Raw genomic sequence first — 20046 nt, 5'->3', positions numbered from 1 at the left:
CAATATTTATTCTGGTGTTTGTGTCACAGAACCTTTCTATAAACTGTAGGTATCTGTGACAGGACTGCTGTCACTACAATACATTGTAGCTAAGATCCTAAACTGGACCTGTACACTAAGTTCACTGTAGTGAAAAGAACTGGTCACTTCCTGCTCTCTCCTCAGTTTTTACAAAGTTTGGCTTCATCGAAAGGTTCTAAACACTGAATGGAAAGATTGTCACCCAGCAGCTCTCGTCTTTGAGGAAATGCTCTCCGGGAGGACGTTTGCAGGAGCCTGTTTTCGATATCAGAAGCTAAACAGAAGAACATTTGTTGTAGTGCACATCTCCTTGTCATAAAGAGACTCACACATTCACCTTGTCATTATTTTCCTTGCCGTTACGACATTACCCAAACACTCATGTTCTAAGAACTTTTTGAAATGTTTTGCCTTCGATGATTAACTCTCCGGGCATGTAGGTAAATGAGTCATCGGAGCACAATTCTAAAGCATAGAAAACCTTTCCGATCACCAAGGTTTGCTAAGTGCGTCACCGGGCCCAACGGAGAGTGGCATTTAGTACTGTAAAACTGTATTTCTCTCAATGATGGTTCAATCTGCAGATAAAATGCCTGCTGACACGTTCTGACACGCCACCAGTCATGATTAACCACAGCTGATCACAGGTGTGCATGAGGGGGCGGGCGAACGCCGCTGCCCTTTTGTTTTGCTGCCCTTTTCAGGCTGAAACACACAGACAGAGTCTCTAAACACGGTTCCGCTGACACTCATCACCCGAGGAACTACAAAGGGCTCAGCTGGCATTTACTGTGCAGCGCTTCCATTATTTGAAGTGTATTCAGACTCCTCTGTTCTTCTAGTCAGCAGCTCAGGGTCACAGGAATAACAGTAAACAACATCTCGCTCAGTGCTCTTGCAGAAAATCTGCAGCTCATTTAACAAATGTGTGCGCTGTTGACTTTGTACTCAGGGAACTGTGAAAACAGTTTAAACCAGCTCATTCCTCACTGGAATAACAGCTGTTTTTTTGTCGTTCATACAACCCATATTTATGCTTATTCCTCGAAGGGGACCTCTAGTGGCGGTGGAAATTATGACGGGAGCAACGGAGGAAGCAGAATTAAGTCAAACGTCACAACTCGATCCTGATAACAATCTTTATATGAACTGTTAAAGAAAGAAAGAAAGAAAGAAATTAAGAAAGAAAGAAAGAAAGAAAGACAGTGGTTTAATTGCCAAACGTTATCCAGGCCTGTATCGTGCGTTGGGTGCTGATTTGAGACTCACTCCGGGAATATGAGGAAGAAAAACATAAATGATTCAGTCTTTAAAATGGAGCTAAATAATAAATACCTCGAGCTGACTCATAACTTCAACACCAACTTTCACTTCAGATGCCAATATCGCAGAGTTGTTGTCTTCCTTTTTGGCCGGCATCTGAGACGATATTGGATGGAACAGCTTTTCTTCTGAGTGAAAGGTGGAGATGAAAAGAAACATAAAGAAATATAAACTGTATCAGAAGGTTCCTATCTGAAACCTCTGCAGGTCATTTAATAAACAAACAAAAAAAAAAAAGGTGGTTATAAACAGCAGCATGTTGCATTCTTGTGCAATCTACCGTCTTTATTGCCCAGACTGGTCGAAGAAAAGGTGCTGCTTGGTTTTCAACCACATTAAAAATGTGAGAACTGGTTATTTTGCCGTCAGCCTGAACTCCGTGTTTATAAATGGACACAGAGAGAGACGCGACCCGATGCCCACCGGTCCACTGTGGGGAGAAATGACAGCAGGGTGCGCATAAATTGTAACCAAGCCGATTTGATCAAAACACTAGATGACAGGGAATTATTAATTCAATAACGCCGGGCTGGGGCCCAGTGATTCAGGGTTCATGACATTTTAATCTCATCTTCCAACTTAATTAGGTGAAAATGCGTTTTATTCCATATGATCCAGTCTCACGCGCTTTTATTCCGAGGTCTGTGCGTGTGGCGCGGCAGTCATCGGAGAGATCTCCGAGGTCAGGGCTGGTGACCTATCTGATTATTCTGTCCTATCGGATTAATTTAAATACATCTGCTATCTTATTAACAGCGGATAAAAGCAGGGAACTGCTTTCATGCAGCGCGAATCAGCGGCTGCTCAGTGACAAGTTATAAGAAGGTGGTATCTGTAACAATGATATGAAATGAGTGATTGCACGCTTGGCCTCTCAAGGTCAATTACAGATGTTAATTTAATTATATAATGGTTTTTTTTTATAGCCCTTTCTTAAATAATGGATCAAATGCTCGGTACATCTCGCAAAGTATAAAAGCATATTGTGTGAAGTGAACTGTCCTATGAATACCTCCACTTCTACCAAAGTTCCCATTTCTTGTGCATGTACTTTATGTGTATTTTCCATCGTTTGTGAAGCACGTTGTATTTGACCTATTAACGAAACATTATTGATTCATCCTATTGTAATCATCTAAAGGGGTCCTCGGTTGTAGAGTGTTCTCTGTGTTATGATTGTAGCAAAAAGGGGACCCAAATGCAGAGTCCAGGCAGGCAAATAGAGGCACGAAAAAATGAGCCAAGCCAAAAATGCAAGCAGGAAAAACCTGGCAAAACCCCCAGAAGAGGATGAAGCTCGGGGAACACAGGCAGGATGGTCAAAATAGAAAAACATGAGAGGCAAAAAACGGAGACCAGATTGGACCGGAGGCGAGAGATGACGGGACGCGCAGGACTGATGTGGGGAAACAGACAAAAACAGGAAGTGGAAAGTCAACAACAACAACAACAACAACAACAACAACAACCATCCATCCGTCCATCATCTATAACTTCTGCAGGGTTGCGGCAGACTGGAGCTAATCCCAGCTGACACTGGGTGAGAGGCGGGTTCACGCTGGACAGGTGAGCAGTTCATCACCGGGCCGACACATACGGACGGCTGTCGCTCTCACATTCACAGGTACTGAGTTCAGTGTCACCAGCTGTCCTGCTCGTCTCTGGACTGTGGGAGGAAACACACACAGAAAGGCCCCGGCACAGATTCTTACAAAAGTCCTGCATTCATAATAATAATAATAATAATAATAATAATAATAATAATAACATTGTGAAAATGGAAGTGTAAAGGTATTATCATCAACACGGAGGCTTCTTAAAGTGTAACTCCTCTCCAGAAGGCAGAAGATCCCGTAGATAAATAAAGTGACTGTTGGCATGTTAGCTGCGATCTCATGCTTTCGTCAATTCATCTCTGTCATACTATTTAAGTATAAAATATCAATTTAATAAGATGATAACATGTAAAATCTTAAATCAACGTAACTGTGGTGCACCGTGTCCTTCTGCAGTGCGATGATTGATTAAGACCCCCTGGAGGTTCACATAAGATCACTTAATATTAGTGTATGGTAACTTTATTAAAAGCCTTTTTTTATTATAAAAAATGGCATAATTTTTGTACAATATCGCGTCAGGCTGACCCCGTGGCTCTGGTCGTCAGGAAGAGCTAATGTCAGGGTGTCCTATATTGATTTATATTCTGCTGATATGAAGGTTTATCACTAAGTGTGGAGTTTAAGCAAATTGGCTCAAAGTGGTTGGTGAAGAAATACGTAATGAAGCTGCGATGCACAGTATGATATATAACACAACGTATCAATCCGGCTCTAAGGGAATAATAGTTGTATTAACTTAGTGGAAGTATAAATATCATAGAAAAAAGCACGTACATCTGTTGTTTGTAGAGTTTCTAACCCCTCTTTTAACACATGTATTATTTTTTAATGTTTTCATTATATACTCTGTTTTATCTGGTGTGATGCTTTTATATTTTTCTGTTGATTGTTTTCTTGATTGCACGTTTTTTTTTTTTTAGGCTCTTGCAGTCTGAGGCGCTGTTTTATCTCGTGCTGTAAAGTGCTCTGTAGCTGAGTTTTGAAAAGCACAGAGCACCTGAGGGGATACGACCAAAATAAACTAGTTTTAAATTAAATTTGTGGTGCGCTGGAAAGTTTTGTGTGCACCGCGCGGACCGACGCAGACATACTGATGCATCCGGTACGAAGCGCCCCTGCTCTGGGGGGACATGATGAGAGAGAAATAGTCTTTTGTTGTGATTGTGTGCTTTGACTTCAGCAGGGCCGCAGCGGAAAAAGTGATGGCTGGTTAGCAGGAACTTCTCCTTCTGCCTGTTGAACTGTGTTTCTATAACTGTGCGCGGCACGAGAGTGGACATTAATGAAGGCTGACTGGTGTCCCGTGGAGCCTTTTCAGTTTAGAACAGCAGGAGCGCTGCTTTTGTGACGTGTTGGAGGACTGTGTGGCAACATCACAAACTGAGGTTTAAGCACAGCACAGACATCTGAGCTTCAGTTTGTGTGTTGACATTACAACAATGGGAGTTTCCTTCCTTCGTAAAACTGCTGAATGCTGTATTAATAGGCTGTCGTACGAAGTCTCCGCATATCATCGATATTGGCGATACCAGCCTGGGTTTTACTTGGTATTGGATCGTGGTATCGCAAAACACCAGTGTGCACATAAAGGAAAGTTTCCCGTGCCATCACATACAGCTGGTGCCCTTTTCATTTATTTCCACCCCTGAAACATCCCGAGTTCAACACTGTGAGAGCAGGAAACTGTCTCCTGAAGCCTGCCAGAGTTTCTGGTGTGGACCGGAGACGTAATGGTTTTAAAGAAAAACCTATTTGCCCAAGTCCCCTAACAAGCTCTTTAGAGACGTCATAAACAGACGAGTTAAACTTTCCAAAGAGCCGTTTGTCAGTAAATAATAAACAGTGGTCTGAATCTTTGTGCTCCAGTGAACCTTAGACGTCCTGAAGTTCTTTTTTTCCTTACAGAAGAGTCCAGCACTGAGAGCGTGGACCGGCTGCGGCTCCATGTGAAGCGGTCAAACTCCTTCCTTCAAAATAAAATGTATTCCTGGGAACCAACGAAAAGAAAAAGTACAAAACAGAAGTCAGTAAATGTAAATTGCTTCATGCATTTTTACTGTATAACTCTTGGGGCTGTTTAACTGAGAGAAAGAGACGCTGCTGCAACATTTTGGACTTTTGTCGACATAAGAAAAAGAAGAAATAAGGTAATAAAGACATACAGGAACATAATAAGTGGGTTATTTGATTTAATCTCGTTTTAAATCGTCCGTGTCACAACAGAACAATAATCTACATGACAATAAGCCCTCTGGGTCTCTCAGTCAATCACAGCAGAGATCATTTAATCGTCTTGGTTTATTTTTTTGTCTAGAAAAAAGGAGGCAAAGGTCCATTTTACAGGTTGCAGTGGAGACATGAAGTGACGATCATGTTTTGATTGATTATAGGGATTAGGACGCAGCATAGGTGCTCTGCGCTTGAGAGCGCGCATGTATCTGTGTGTGTGTGTTCTAATGTGTGTGTGTGTGTGCAGCAGCTGCTCTCCTCTCCCCTCTCTCTCCTCTCTCTCCCTCCCTTCTCTCCCCTCTCTCTCTCTCTCCCTCCCATCTCTCCTCCTCTCTCTGCCGCCTCCTCCTCTCTCCTCACTCCTCTCTCCTCACTCCTCCTCTCCTCCTCCTCCTCCCCTCTCTCTTCCTCTCCTCTCTTCCTCTCCTCTCTCCTCTCTCTCTCTCTCTCAGCCCTTCTCTCTCCTTCCGCTCTCCTCCTCCCTCTCCTCTCCCTCTCTCTTCCTCAGGGCTCTCTCTCCTCCTCCTCCTCTCTCTCTCCCTCTCTCTCTCCCTCTCTCTCCTCCCCTCTTCTCTCCCTCCTCTCTCTCCTCTCTCTCTCCTCTCTCTCTCTCTCTCTCTCCTCTCTCTCCTCTCCTCTCTCTCTCCTCTCTCTCTCTCTCTCTCTCCTCTCTCTCCTCTCTCTCTCTCTCTCTCCTCTCTCCTCCTCCCTCCTCTCTCCAGCCCTGCAGTGGCGGACGGGGCTCGCTGTTCCCGCCGGCAGGAGCGCGGACATGTGAGGAGGCTGTGTGTCAAAAGAAAAAGCTGACGGAAACACAAAGAGCTGCGGTGAAAAAAAAAATGAAAATAATAATGAAAGAAGCTGTGAGAGTCAAAGGCTTTCAGAGATTATGAGGCGCATGTACCAGCTGTAAGCGATCCCGGAGCAACTTTGCCAGCGTTGCTCTTCTTCTTTCTCTTTTTCTTCTTCTTCTTTGGCGCAGATCTCCAGTCAGCACCTGTCTGCCTCCTCAACATCTGCAGGCTCTTTCTTTCTTTCTTTTTCTTTTTTTTCAAATTCAGCATCAAAAGAGGAGCCACAAGGTTTTGCTTTTTTTCCTCTGAGATTTTGCTTTTTTTCCTCTGAGGGTAAGATCATATTTTATTTTATTATTATTATTATTATTATTAATTAATTAATTAATTTATTTTACAAACAGCTCCTTTGTGGATCAAAACGTGTTATTTACTCTTTCTAAGAGGTTTTGTTTTGTAGTTTTAGTGTAACTCACCCACGTTTTTTTTTTTTTTTTTAGTGCTCATAATTAAAAATGTATCTGCAAAATGAGAATCTTCTGCCCAGAGTGACTTGATAACTGAAAAATGCATACTGAAGCTGCTGTGAACAGTGTATTTAGTATTTAAGAGGAAGCAAAAGAGCAATTATCAAATGATTTCCTGTCTTTGTTCCTCACTAAACGTCCCTAACTAGGAGTGGCTGTGATCTAAACACGCCGCCGGGAGATGTTAAAAGCTTTTCAGTGTTTTTTTCTCTTCAGGAATGTGTTGCTGTGCTGCTGATACAGCTGCGTGTGGGAGCAGCCTCTGATATCTCTGATGTTTCTCTAAACAGATCTGATTGCATCTTTGTCATGGACTAAAGGTGTGAGGAGGAAGAAGAGAGTGAGGAGAAGGAGGAGGGAGGAGGGGGAGGAGGAGGAGGAGGAGGGAGGTCTGCGTGAGGTTTGCTTTCCTTGAAGGTGAGAAAGTCTATTAACAGCTGTTGGTGGATTATCAGGTTCAAGCAGCCACTCCCCGGAGGACTGAATGCACATATGTTACGTAAGGACCGTGCTGGGACCGGTGCTGAACACCGTCATGACTCCAGCTGACTCATAGGATGTGGCATAAGATGGGGGGCCGTGATTTACATTTGTCGACAGAGGTTTGTATCAGCGCGGAGCCGAGGGAGTGAGGTGGACCCTGTTGTTTCTGGTTGTAGGATTTCCTGCCTTTTTGGATTCTGATTTTGCCGTGTTGCTTCCCCTCAGTCGCGTCTGTGAGCGGATTTTAATGAGGACCAAAGGAAACCGGTGCAGTGAGCCGTGCAGTCGAGGGAATCTCACACCTGTCCGCGGCCTCTCCTGCTGTAGCTTTTTCCCAACCGGGAGAGCGTCATGGATCCGTCCCAGGACGAGCTGGCGGACTGGAGCTCGGTCCGGCCCAGCTTCTCTCCGCTGCTGCAGTACGACGGCTCTCGGGAAAGACTCAACCACACCTACGGCTTCCACGGCTCCATAATGATGCCCACCGCTTTCAGCTCACCCACGGCCTCCCTGCAGCAACCTCTGCCCTCTCTGCTGCCCTCCTCCCTCATCTCCTCGCCTTTACTCTCCACCGTCTCGACCTCGTCGTTTCAGCAAGCATCTACTCTCGGCTCCCGGCCCTCCTCCTTGACCCTGTCCACCTTCTCGCCCAATGACCTGGCGGACCTGGAGAGCATGCTGCTTTGGACTCTGCACGAGCCCAGCACGATCGCTCTGACCATCATGTACTGCCTGTCTTTCATTTTGGGATTTGTTGGGAATCTAATGTCCCTGCGCGTCCTGACCAGCAGGCGCAGCCGCCGGCTAGCTGGCGTCAGCGCCACGCGCAGCCTCCTGGTGAACCTGGCGGTGTGCGACCTGGCTGTGGTGTGCGTGTGCATGCCCATCACCCTGGGGAACGAGATCTACCAGGCCTGGGTGTACGGAGACCTCCTGTGCCGAGCCGTGCCCTTCACACAGGCCATCTCGGTCTCAGCCAGCGTGCTAACGCTGACGGTGATCAGCGTGAAATCGCTACTACAGCGTTCGCTCGCCACTGCGAGCTCGCTCCATGTTTACCCGCCGCCGGATCTTGGCGACAGTCGCCGTGGTGTGGACAGTGTCTTCGATCATGTGCGCTCCCATTGCAGTGATGAACCGGCGACGGGAGATCAGCTTCGGGACATTCGCCATCTTGGTCTGTCAGGAAGCGTGGCCACAGCATCGCCTTAAACAGGGGTAGGTACTCTGAGAGACCGCCCGGGTTCTGTGATGTAATCTATGTCGGTCCTCTGCTCTCCAGCTCATTATCAGATCTTTTGTCCTCTTAGAAACCAGCGCGAGGGTGCCGACACAATCTGAGAGCGAGCCTTTGGTTGGGCCATGGTTACCTTTCATAGCCATCCAACACCAGTAGGTTTTGCGGTGTCTCCTCAGCAACTGAAGTAGAGGGAGATTTTATTTTTTTTTTTTTTCAAACATTAAACCATTGTTCGGCATAATCCAATTTCTGCGAAAAAGCCCTGAGATCCAGAACTGATTTGAAAAGATGTTATTCACACCCTGTTTGAAGCCAAGATCTTCACTGCAGCAGCCGCACACAGCCCCAAGCACAAGCTCGGCCGCAGGTCAAGTCTTTTCAAATCAGTTTGGGATCTCGCTTCTACTTATCTTTTAATGTCCGACTGAGCTCGTTTCGATAGGAGGAGGAGGCTGTCGAGGGAAAGAGAGCTCTCTGAAACTCTGAAGCAAAGTTAGCTCCAACTTTCTCCAGACGTGTTTGCGATAGATTTTCTGAGGATGAAATAAGACTTTAGTTTGTGTTTGGCGGTATTAAATGTAGGCTGTCTTTCTGTGACACTGGAGGTGAGGTGAAGCACAACATGTACACAGTTTGTGTTTGCCTGTGCTCGTTCTTAAAGCCTGAATTGGTCTGTCAGGGGGCTTGATTCTGATTCTTATCCAAAGACACGCGTAGCATTCAAACCTGAGAGGTTTTTAAACTCTATAACACAGGTGTCGATGCAGACCTTTGTTCCCTTTATCTTTATTTAGCCTTGTTTAGTCTTCCTTAATCATGAGTCATCGCATGGCTCAGAGACACTCTCATTTTGTGCACTTTGTACTTTTGTCTTTTCGGTTGATGTCCAATCTTCGCTTCATTATCCGTTCAATCCCCTTTCAACTGTTTGCAGAAAAAGTGTTCATAAATAGCGCTGATTATCCAGAGATACCCTCAAATCTAATTCTCTTGGCAGCTCTTACACAGTGCTGCTGGTTGAAATATTGTCATATTGATCTTTGTACTGTGCTGATGAAACGGGAGCAAATTAAAAAGTATTCAAAGGAGTCCAGTGTGTCTTTGATAACCATATATTGGCTTCAATTCATAATTTTAAAAGAAGCACGTCTTGAAAACATCCCCCAGCTCCACAGTTAGAGAGTCTGGAGCGTCGCCAGCAGCATGAAAATGCTCCTTTTAATGATCCACCACATTCACACAACATATTTCACTTTATAGCAAGAAACGGAGGCTCAGAGGGAATTAAATCAGTGTGTCCTTTTTGAATTCTTCCACAGATACAATGTGCTGCTCTTTGTGATGCTCTACTGCCTGCCAGTGACCTTTAACCTCACCATAGGCTTCCTGACCGGCAGGCGGCTCTGGGGAGGGAGGAAATCCACGTTCGCTGACCTCGATCCTCGCAGCCAAGCGCTGCACGTCTCGCGCCTCAAGACGCGCCAGAAGATCGCCAAGATGGTGGTGTGCCTGGTGCTGCTGTTCGCAGTGTCCTGGCTGCCGCTCTACTTGGCTGACCTTTGGATCGACTGCGATGAAAGGCCACCCTCTTGGCTCCTGCAGACGCGGCCGTTCGCCCAGTGGCTGGGCCTGACAAACTCCAGCCTTAACCCTATCTGTTACTGCTTCATAGGGGATCTGTACCGCTCGGCGAAGGTGATACGGACGCGATACTACCAGAAAGTCGCGTCTCTCTTCGGCACCTCCTCATTCTCCAGCTCGGCTGCGGTGGCGTCTCCTGTTTCAGTGATTGCAGACACCAAAGTGACTTCTGCCGACCGCAACCACATCGCTGCCGCTGCTGTGGCAGCGTCTGCGTCTATTGTTACAATCCCGAGGCTGCTGAGCTTGGCTAGAGGCCAGGGAAAGGGGCAGAAGGTCGCAGACAGTTCAGATAGCCGAGCTGGATCCGACCACAGTATCTCAGACTGGTGTCGGTCCAGTCCCAGCGTGTGTGACGGCTCCTTGTTCCCCTGCAAGTTCAACACACTCCAGAACTCCATACAAAGAGCAGAACTCCTTCCCACGAGGAGACACTCCGTAAATGAGAACGCCGGACCATTATCGCTGAGAATGGAGCCCGTGGAAATAGACATGCTTCCTTTGAGGAGGCATTCAGGGGACAGAGTCTACGGGCTGTCAGCAGATAAGAGAGACATTCTTACCATGGGCATGGATGCTCTCTGTTACACGGGACAGCACAGGAGCAAAACATCACAAACCTTTTCTCTGGTAGTGGACGAGGAGGAAGAAACAACCGATTTGACCAGCCTTTGAAACCTGCAGATAATCTGTTGCATCACCAGGGAAGAATTCCCTCTTCTTCTTTTGTCACGTACAGCTCCTAATTCACAGTTTGCAGTTGACAGTGTGAGTTAAGCCCCTGCTAAAGCCATTGTTTGTCTTGGGGCTAAATTGACCCGGTCCGCACCCTCCTCCTCCTTTCTGCGCGTCGTATCCTCTTGCGCCATCAAAAGCGCGGGACCAGGACCGATGCTCGCGGCAACGAGACCACGTTTCTGACAGCAGGCGGAGGGAGCAGTGATGGAGCGAGCCCTGCAGGGGAAGAGTTGAGTAGTTATTTAGCCTCGGGCTAGAAAACGTGATGTCAATAAAAAGGATGGAGCGCAGCAGTGCAATCATCGCACGGAAGTGGGATCATCAAGTGATTTGGCTGCTAGTCACGGTTGTTTTCTAACATCTGCTTGAGACATTAACCCCGCAGAACTGTGCGTGACTTCTTTTGTTCAGACTCGTCTCTTTCTGTGTCATTGCTTTGCTAATTGTTCGGATTGCATTTGCTGCTCACACAAAATTGCCAAACCCTTTACATAATGCCGTGGATCACACACGGAGACAGCATGACCAGGAGTTTCTGACAATCAATGCCCGCAGCCCGGGAAGGACACAGGAGTAACAGCAGCCATTTATGTGCTCAGTCACACAGGTGATCTGACAGGAACGCCGAGCAGAACGTGGACGAGTGAGGAAGGAGGACAGCGAAGGGGTTTTTATCTTCGCACATAATAACTGTGTGATGTTGCTTTTAGGGAAGGAGTAACTTTTCGGGTTCAGTAGATGTTTGAAAGTGAGACCAGGTCTTCGGAAATAAGCCCAAAACAGGCAAGGTTATATCACACAGAGGACATTTAAAGGGTCAGTTCACCCAAATAACCCCTTAAAAATCAACATATGTATTTTCACATACCTTAAAGGTCCAGTTTTACACATTGAAGTGTGTATACGGGTCCTGAGGAGTTCTGCTGCATAAATGAAAAAAGGTCTTTTGTGGCTCCAGAGGAAGCTGAAGTGTTTTTTTTTTGTTGTTTTGTTTTGTTTTTATTTCTGGTTCTGCTGTATTGATTTTGATTCTCTGTACATATTGAGTCCAACAGGGTTTTAGAAGTGCACTGCTAGACCAGTGGGCAGCTTTTAAAAAAACAACAACAACAGGTGTCTACCTTACCCACAATGCAACTGAGCCACTGAGTACACGCGACATCTATTGCACGTCTGTCTGAGGTTTCTTCTTTCTCTTTTATTCCCCCTGTTAAAAGCTTTTTTTTTTTTATCAGTATGGCAAGATTTTCCTCTCTAGAATCGAGGGTCAGAGGATGTTGTTCGCTGTAAAGATTGTAAAGCCCACTGGCACTGAGGCAATGTGATTGTGACTTTATTTGATTGACCTCACCGGAGTCAACTTGTCAGATGACGTACAGCTTCCTCTGGAGTCACAAAAGGCTTTACTAGCTTTTTTTCCCCCCCACATATGTAGTAGCACTCTTCAGCACGCTGACATTGGTGGAGTTACTTTGCAGTGGTTTAAAGGTGCACTATGTTGTCTTGGGGAAGAGTTTTGAATGAAGATGTGAAAAACAACAGCATTCTGTTTCATTTTGTTTCTATCTGCAAGACCTTTCTGGCTTCAAACATCGCTCCAGGACCTTATTCCCCTCTGAGGACAGCTTGTTTACGTTTTGTTATGGAAATACTCTTCATCAAATATATATTTAAGCATTTGTATTACCATGTTGATATTGTAAATGTAACCTCTCTGATGTATTTATGTTTCAAAACTGCATAGTGCACCTTTAATCTGCCCCGGTGTTGAGATAATCCATGATTTTTCTGATTCTACCCTGTATAATTCTGGTGAATGTAGTTTTTTTTTTTTTTGTGGTGCTCACGGGATTTAAAAAAAATTACATCGAAACTGCCGACCATTCTGCCCCCACCAATCTGTCTTGAATGAAATGTTGGTTCTGCCAGTGTCATCTTGCGACGGCGTTTGCAGGAAAACTACATTTCGAAAGCTTATCGGAGAAATATGCCACCTGAGGCTGCCTTGTGGGTTTTCCTTCTTTGTCTCTTTTAAAGAAGTCATGTTTGTAGTGTTGCTCACCAAAACCTTGAAGCCTAACAAATGAATTTTCTTCCACACAAGACATCTGCGAAGAAATGTTTTATTCCTGCGCCGTTTGCATTCCTTGCAGTGCAATCCAGCCAATTGCTTGTCAACTTGCTCGGAGTCCTCTTCCGCCCACACCGCTGTGTATTAAGGTGAATCACTGCCACCTGTACATCAGTGGAATGGCGTGGCAGAAATTCAAGTGAGGTGCCCTTGCGCGTCTATGAGACAGGAACAAACTGGGGGCCTGTTTATAAAAGAAATGCTCTACAGGTACAAAACTCCTTTAAAGGGTTGTTTTGTCTACAAGATGAATGCACGATTTTATCTTAACCTGTCAACATTTTTCTGGCTCTGACGAGGAGAGGAAGATGAGGTTCCAGTTCGTCATCCAACGGGGCAAACAGCTGTCGGAACAGATCCATAACTACCATATCAATGTTTTTGCCTTCTCAAAAATGAAGATGAAATGAACCCGCATGTCCAGATGCCTCTAAAGGTCAGAGACGATGTTTGTTATTTGCGGTGAGCTGACTCCAAAAAAAAAAAAAAAAAAAAAAAAATGCTGAGAATGCTGCGAGTAGCCACAGAACAATACAAGAGCATCGGTTTCAATGTTTGATAACGGGAGAGTTTGGGCCCCCCGACCACAAACACTGCCTGTTAAACCAGCACATGCCTTGTTGAGTAAAGGACCGAAGCAGGGCGTCGAAATAGCTTTAAAGGTGCGAGAAAAAAAAAACACACACACACAGAGACAAACACACACAGAGACAAACACACACAGACATACAAAAACATGCACATGGACACAAACATCTAATCCACCCTCGGGCTGCTGTGTCCTAGGCAAAGGTGGTGAACCGCTGCGACATCAAGCTGCTAATCACACTTGTCCTTGCAGCGAAAGTAAGGTGGTGCAACACTCAAGGCATCAAACTGTGTTGAAACTGTCCTATTTATGTCACCGGATGGAGGTTGCTTTGTACCTAAGAAACTCTCAATGCCATTATGCTGTGACCGTGTCTTTCATCTCTCCTCCTCGCTTTACTTTCATCTACCTCTCTCTCTGTCTCAGTTTTTGCACCGTTGCTAATGGAGGGCATGTGTACTCAACAATGCGCATTTGGTGTTTCATTAAAAAAAAAAAGAAAAAGAAAAAAGAAGCAAAGAGTTTGTCTGTGGTCAGCTGTAACGGTGACTGAAACGCAAAAAACGATTTGCGCACATGTTCAAAGGGCCTAACACGCCAGCTGTTCTTGAAAGTACTTCAGCTTGAGGATTTTAAAAAGTTGTCTTTAGCTAATAGGGACGTAATAAATAGTGGGAGGCCTGGAATAGGCAAGATAAAAGGTCTGCACAGTTCTCGGTTTCCTTTGTCCTGTCGTCTCCCGTTCCCTCAGGCTTGATTAAATCTTAATGGAATCTGAATTTAGTTATGAGTAGCTCTCATTCTTTTATCAAATGAGTTTCAGAGAAGTTGAAGAGGGAGCGACTCAAAGACGGGCTCATCAGACTTGTGAAATGGACAAGGCTCCACCGCGAATTTTAATTAGTGATCGTGGAACAAGTTGAACATGCTTATTTTACTTGTTCGCGGTATTAAAATGTTAGCCTGCAGATTCAGACACTGACACCACTTTGGTGAAGAGTTGGGTTAAGTTGGGGCTTGCAAGCGGGCAATTTTGTCGAGGTTTTTGCAGCTGTAACTATTCTATTAAAGGTTCAGAGTGTGAGATTTAGTGTCATCTAACAGATTGAGTGGTATTCAGTTGGTCATCTTGGCTGCCTCTTCAACATGGAGGTCATTGTTACAATGAATACCACCGTATTTCTTGCAAGACTACTCCACTGTTGATTCGTTCTCTTCTCTTGACAGTGTCAACTCTCTGTTAATGTCAGTTCTTTCGGTTGTGATGGTGGAGCTGTAGTTTCCCCAGTCAACACATTGTCCTCCTTCCTGAGCTAGGCAGAGCGGTCAGGCCAGGTCTGCTAACTAGCCCAGAGACACTGTAGCTGTGAGTGTGGAAGAGGTCGGTGTGTTTACTGGGGGAACTACCCCTCATAATCCGCCATATCAGCTCGACTGCTAGCTGTTTGTTTTACAAACCAACCACAAGAAAAGCACAGACATAACCCATTTAACACAAGACAACCACTGAGCATACGGTTAGTAAACAGCATGCTAGCAAGCTAATTCTCATCTCATGTGATTAAACAGTAAATTGATCGCGGCCCACTGACCTCCCTCTCTCCCTTTGGTTGTCCAGCAGACTACCAGGGCACACAGAGCAGTGTGGACAAGCCCATAAAAATCTCTCCCATTTTTTTCAGTTTTGTAGATGTGATAAAGGCGCCTGTAAATTGAACTCCATTTGCTTTTTCTTGCCTTCTCCCATCAAAAAACTACTTGGACGGTGAGTACAGGGAACACGAAACCTCCGAGACTTTCATCAAAAGACAACAATGGACGCGAGCCGATCAGAGGCAGAGCAGGGCGAGTCTTGTCACAAACCCGGTTGGATCTATAATAACGCGGTCCCACTCCCTCTGTAACTATCAAAGGCTCAGTCTAAAGTTGTTTTATATCCTTGAGTCCCAAAAAACGTGTCTAGATGCATTTCTTCTTTCTGCACATCTGATCTTTTCCATTTTGAGGTGAAACTTCTATCTGTTGTAACACTGCCTGCCACGGTGGCTTGCAGTCTTCTTAATCCCTGCTTTTTGCTTGTTCCTTGCTTGGTTTTTTGGCACATTACTGCAACACGCTGATAAGTGGAATAGTGTGAAGCCATTGGCAGTGAAGTCTATTGTTTGGCCCATGTCCTGAAAAAGAAAAATGGGGACCTGCTCAAATATTACTCCATTCCAAAGTGAACTTCACTACATGGTAACTTTGTTTCTTCTGAAGTCCTAAACTTCATGAGTTGGTATCTGAGTTACGTCAGCATAACACGGACTGTGATATGAGTCTGGGATTGATTAATGTTGATAATAATACAATTTTTAGAAAGTTATGTAATTTCAGACTTGGTGAATTTAACAGTGAATGCATCTTCAATTATTTCCCCCATTTTTTTGTGTCACGGCCAAAAAAAAAGGGGGAATGTGAATTTGAAGAGTGCTCAAAAGCAGCTGTGGTCACTGCAAAAAAAAATTCATAAACAACATCTGGACAGGTGGCGAAGTAAAGACATGACCTGGACAGACGAGTGGAAGAACATATATGTCATCTGGACATGTACACCAATGATGAGCAGGCCCGGTTAACCTTTTAGGATCAGGACGGCAGAGGGAAAAGATCTAAGTCTCTTACAAAGGGGATTTATAATTAGGGCACAGATGGCAAGAGCTTCAGTCACCAAGAAAAAAGAAAAAGAAAAAAAGTCATACCATCAGCTGAGTCATTTTTCACCATAATATCGAGTGTGTGGGTGTGTATGTGTGAGTCCTCCAAATCAAATAAACTCCAGAATGGTACCTAAAAGAGTTTTCTGGTTGGACGCCCCCGTTTCCACCGGATGACAATTTGTCTTTGGCTTTAAAAGTTTACAAATCGCAGCGATAGAAATAAATAATTTACACTTTAACGCTTTATGGCTGCTCAGCCAGTCGGTCACGGCTCTCATTGTTCCATTAGTTTCAGGGGCTCTCCTCATTTTTACACCCAGTAACTGGTAATGACTCTTCCACCATCCGCTCCGCCTCCTAATGTGAACATCAGGTCGTAGACGTGCATGTGAGGAAGTTGTATGACACTTCGCTCTAGACGCCACTGACACACTTTCCTTCAACCGCTTCGTTTATCGCACTATTTCTGAGTCAGAGCACAGTTCTGCCAATTCCTCACTCTTCTCCAGTGTCATGTCGTATTTTTTTCCTACAGAATATATTTAGTTGTAATATGAGCCGCAATGTCTGACTGATTGAATTTCACAATGCCGGTTTCCAATTTCAATGTAATCTGTAATTTGTAAGGACCTGAGAGCTCTGCAGACGACCCTGTTTGTGAAAGTGATTCTCGGAGCACTCGCGAGGATGGAGTGAGCGCACACACAAACACACACACACACACGTGCACACGCAATATCGCCCACAATTTCAGATATCCCCAGGACTCATGATGAGGCACTTCGAGCGATGATTGCTTTCATTTCTTCCGACATCTGGCCATTTTGAGTCCCTCAGATCTTTTCACCGCGTCCTCCTCTCTTCACTCTGTGTTCCTCTTTGTGCTCGCTGTCTCTCTTCCTCCTCTCCCCACCTCGATGCCTCGCCTTCTCTTCTTGTTCCTTTCCGTTTCGGTCATCTCCTTTCTGCCTTGCGTCATCACCAGTGTCAGAAGAAACTCGTGCTAACAATAGCCTGTTTTTTCTTTCTTTCTCTCCCTCTCCCTTCATTAACATCTTCATATTTCCTTTTTTTTGGCAAAGCGACAAGGGCCATTTAACACCAGAGAGCATCGCCGGAGGGATGCAACGCACACTCGAGGCGGAGAAACACTGAAGCAGAAATGTTGAATAATAATGCGAATGACGAAGAGGCCTCTGTTGCAAGGTCCTAAAACGCTTATATTCCATTGGCGAGGTTGATTACAGGAGGTGAATTTATGTACTGAAACGACACTCTGTCGTTGGCATAACGTCAAATTGCTTTTACTTATAAAATGTAACAATGTCAGCAGTCTGTGAAATGATGTGTCTCACCACAAGGTTCAGAGTTTTTTTAATGTTGCCTCAAGAGAAGACGACATCAGCCTTCTGCACAGATCTGAGCCAGGACGTACCGCACCGACCTGCTGGAAAAAAATATAAAATACACTATAAATCATTAACATAAACGCTGATTTGGTGATAAAAATTGACAAGTTTTGTTTCTGCATGAGTTTTATAAACTTTCCACAGTTTAACAGAGTCGTTCTTGAGTGTTTTTTTTACCGGCAGGAAAAACACAGTCGTTGCTAATGACGATAACGATGGCCCCGTTCTATTCACGTGTCCCAGTAAACCATGAAAAGGTGACAGTGAGTCACCATAACTAACAGGAGACTGAAAACTAGAGCGACTGAATGGATTTCGACCATCATAAATGTGATTTTTTTTTTTGCACCTGTGCTTTTCCTGCTGTGACAAATGTGTGAAACTGCCCATAGGACAGCCAGCACTGTACTATCACATGCGGCTGTGACTGACCTGTTATTGCCCAGCGATGTGACACACCTGTCCTGCGAGGATACACAACGGGTGACTCGCGGCGCTGAATCCGAGGCCGGTGCGCTGGTGAATTTTCTGTCAGTCAACGAATGAAATACGTATTTGATGGTCGCTTCAGCATCATTTACAAATCAGGCATCAAATATTCAACCGTCCTTGTTTTTTTTGCCTGCAGCAGGTGGAAGAAGGGACTGTTCTCTGTCAGCATTTCAGGGCTGAGCTTTGTTATGCACGTCTCAGCGGTAATGTGAACTCAGTTGCTCTGGGCAACAACGTGCAGCCTTCTGTCAGTCATTTGTGTTGCTCCGTTGTCCCCGTTGGTCTTGGTTGGTCTTATAAGGCAAACGTTGCTGTGATATTGATGCACTCCACTGGAGAAAGAAAAAAGAAAAAACTGCAGTGCGTGTAGCAGTCGAGGCACCGGATTTAAAGAGCATTTCATCAAACCTTGAGAGGCTTTGCAGGCGCATAAAGCTGAAGAAGTCTCGGGGAAGTGTGAGGAAGGCTGGTCGAGCTTTTTTTTTAAAGAAGAATCCTGCTCTGTCTTTCCTCAATCACATCATCTTCAATAAGCGGATCTAATAGACCCCCGCTGGAGATCTGACCAGACGAGCAGGAGGTCATTGTCCTACCAAATGTGATTTAGACAAATAACCAGACGACATCATCCCGCTAAATTTAGGATGCTAACCTAAGTCTGGCTCAGATGAAACCTTTGATTTCTTTCTTTAACCATTTTACTTTGCCTAATTGTTGATCGGAGCCAAATCCCTTTTGTGTTGTCCCTGTTTGTGCAGAATGAGGGAAGCCTAAAAAAAAGTCTGAAATGTGTTCAGCCATATTGATATAATTTTTTCATCACTGAAAAATGGGTTATAATTACTGGGACAATTATGAGTGTACGCATAAACAGTTGAAATATGGAAAGCGTTCTGTCAGCGTTGGCTGGATGTCAGCTGTGCTGGGCTCTGTTGCAGCTTGTCATAATGGCTTCAGTCACTTGGCAGCTTCGCATGTAATCTGTCATCCTTAAAAAAAAAAATTGATTGTTGTCCTCAAAGCAAGAGCGCACTCGGGATGTATTTTTTTCTTCCACTTATTTATGAAAAATATCCGTGTTAGCAGTTTTGGTGATCCGTCTATCGTCACCGTCACTTGATGTTGCATTCCAATTTAGTCAAATGATCCTCAACGGTCTGGAGCTTGTAGGCGAATGATAGACAAGTTCATCAATTAGCCACATGTGGTGAATCTTTTTTGCTCAAAGCAGCTGGCAACACAGCTGTAGTAAGCAAAAGCTGAGCCAAAAACACCCTTGTTAGTTTCCCTCGGTGCCTGTAAACTAACATATTGCACATGCATAGTCTAAAAAGTCTTGGAGCTGTGATGGATTTGAACTGAATACACCTGACAGACCTGGATGACGAGTCAGCTGAACTTTTGACCTGCCATCAAGTTAGTGTTTGGCACCACAAGGTCAGCGGTCGTCAATACTAATCCAGCCGTCGATACTAATCCAGTGACAAGTCAGTTTAGTGAATCCCTCTTTCGCGTCGATAAAAGACACGACAAGTGAGGATGTATCTGGAATCAAACATCACTAGAAGATTAGAGCAAGCTGCACTGTGAGGTGGTATTTTTAAACCTTGGCCCCATAGTTACATATTTCGGTGTGTATGTGTTTCATATTTACCCAACGTTTTGGAATAGGTGGAGTAGATCGCTTTAGCTGGCAGACACGACTTGGCTGCAACGTAATCTTTTTCGAGCAGCTCCTGCTGTCAAAGTTACGCCCACTGCAAGAGATTGTTTCTGCCACAAGCAGGCTAAAGTTGTTTCTTCCAAGTGTCAGTAGATATCAATAAATAGGCCTTTTTATATATATATATAAATATCCCTTTTTTCAAGGATGAGTCCTCTAGATGAACTCTCAGCTCGTCTTTCCAGCTCTGACTCACTGTTCCTTTGTTGTCTTCCTGCAACAACTCTCCACTCCACTCGATTTCAAACTCGTATCTCTGGTTAGCAGAAAGGATCTTATCAAGGATCTTTATTCAGCTGAGAGGTTCAACAGTATGGGTGATGTTGTCATGCACTCAGAATAACAACCTCAGTCCTTCAGTGGCAAGTTTAAACATCACAGTTGCCCA

At 44.9% G+C, this 20046-nt stretch overlaps 1 pseudogene; it reads left to right on the top strand.

Annotated features, from left to right (window-relative positions):
- Positions 1-5906: 5906 nt before the first annotated feature.
- LOC115584832 (neuropeptide Y receptor type 2-like) lies at positions 5907-14118 on the top strand (annotated as a pseudogene).
- The last annotated feature ends 5928 nt before the right edge of the window (positions 14119-20046 follow it).

This window comes from Sparus aurata, chromosome 1, assembly GCF_900880675.1.
Source record: "Sparus aurata chromosome 1, fSpaAur1.1, whole genome shotgun sequence".
Lineage (NCBI taxonomy): Eukaryota > Metazoa > Chordata > Actinopteri > Spariformes > Sparidae > Sparus > Sparus aurata.
This window is presented reverse-complemented; position numbering and strand designations above follow the sequence as displayed.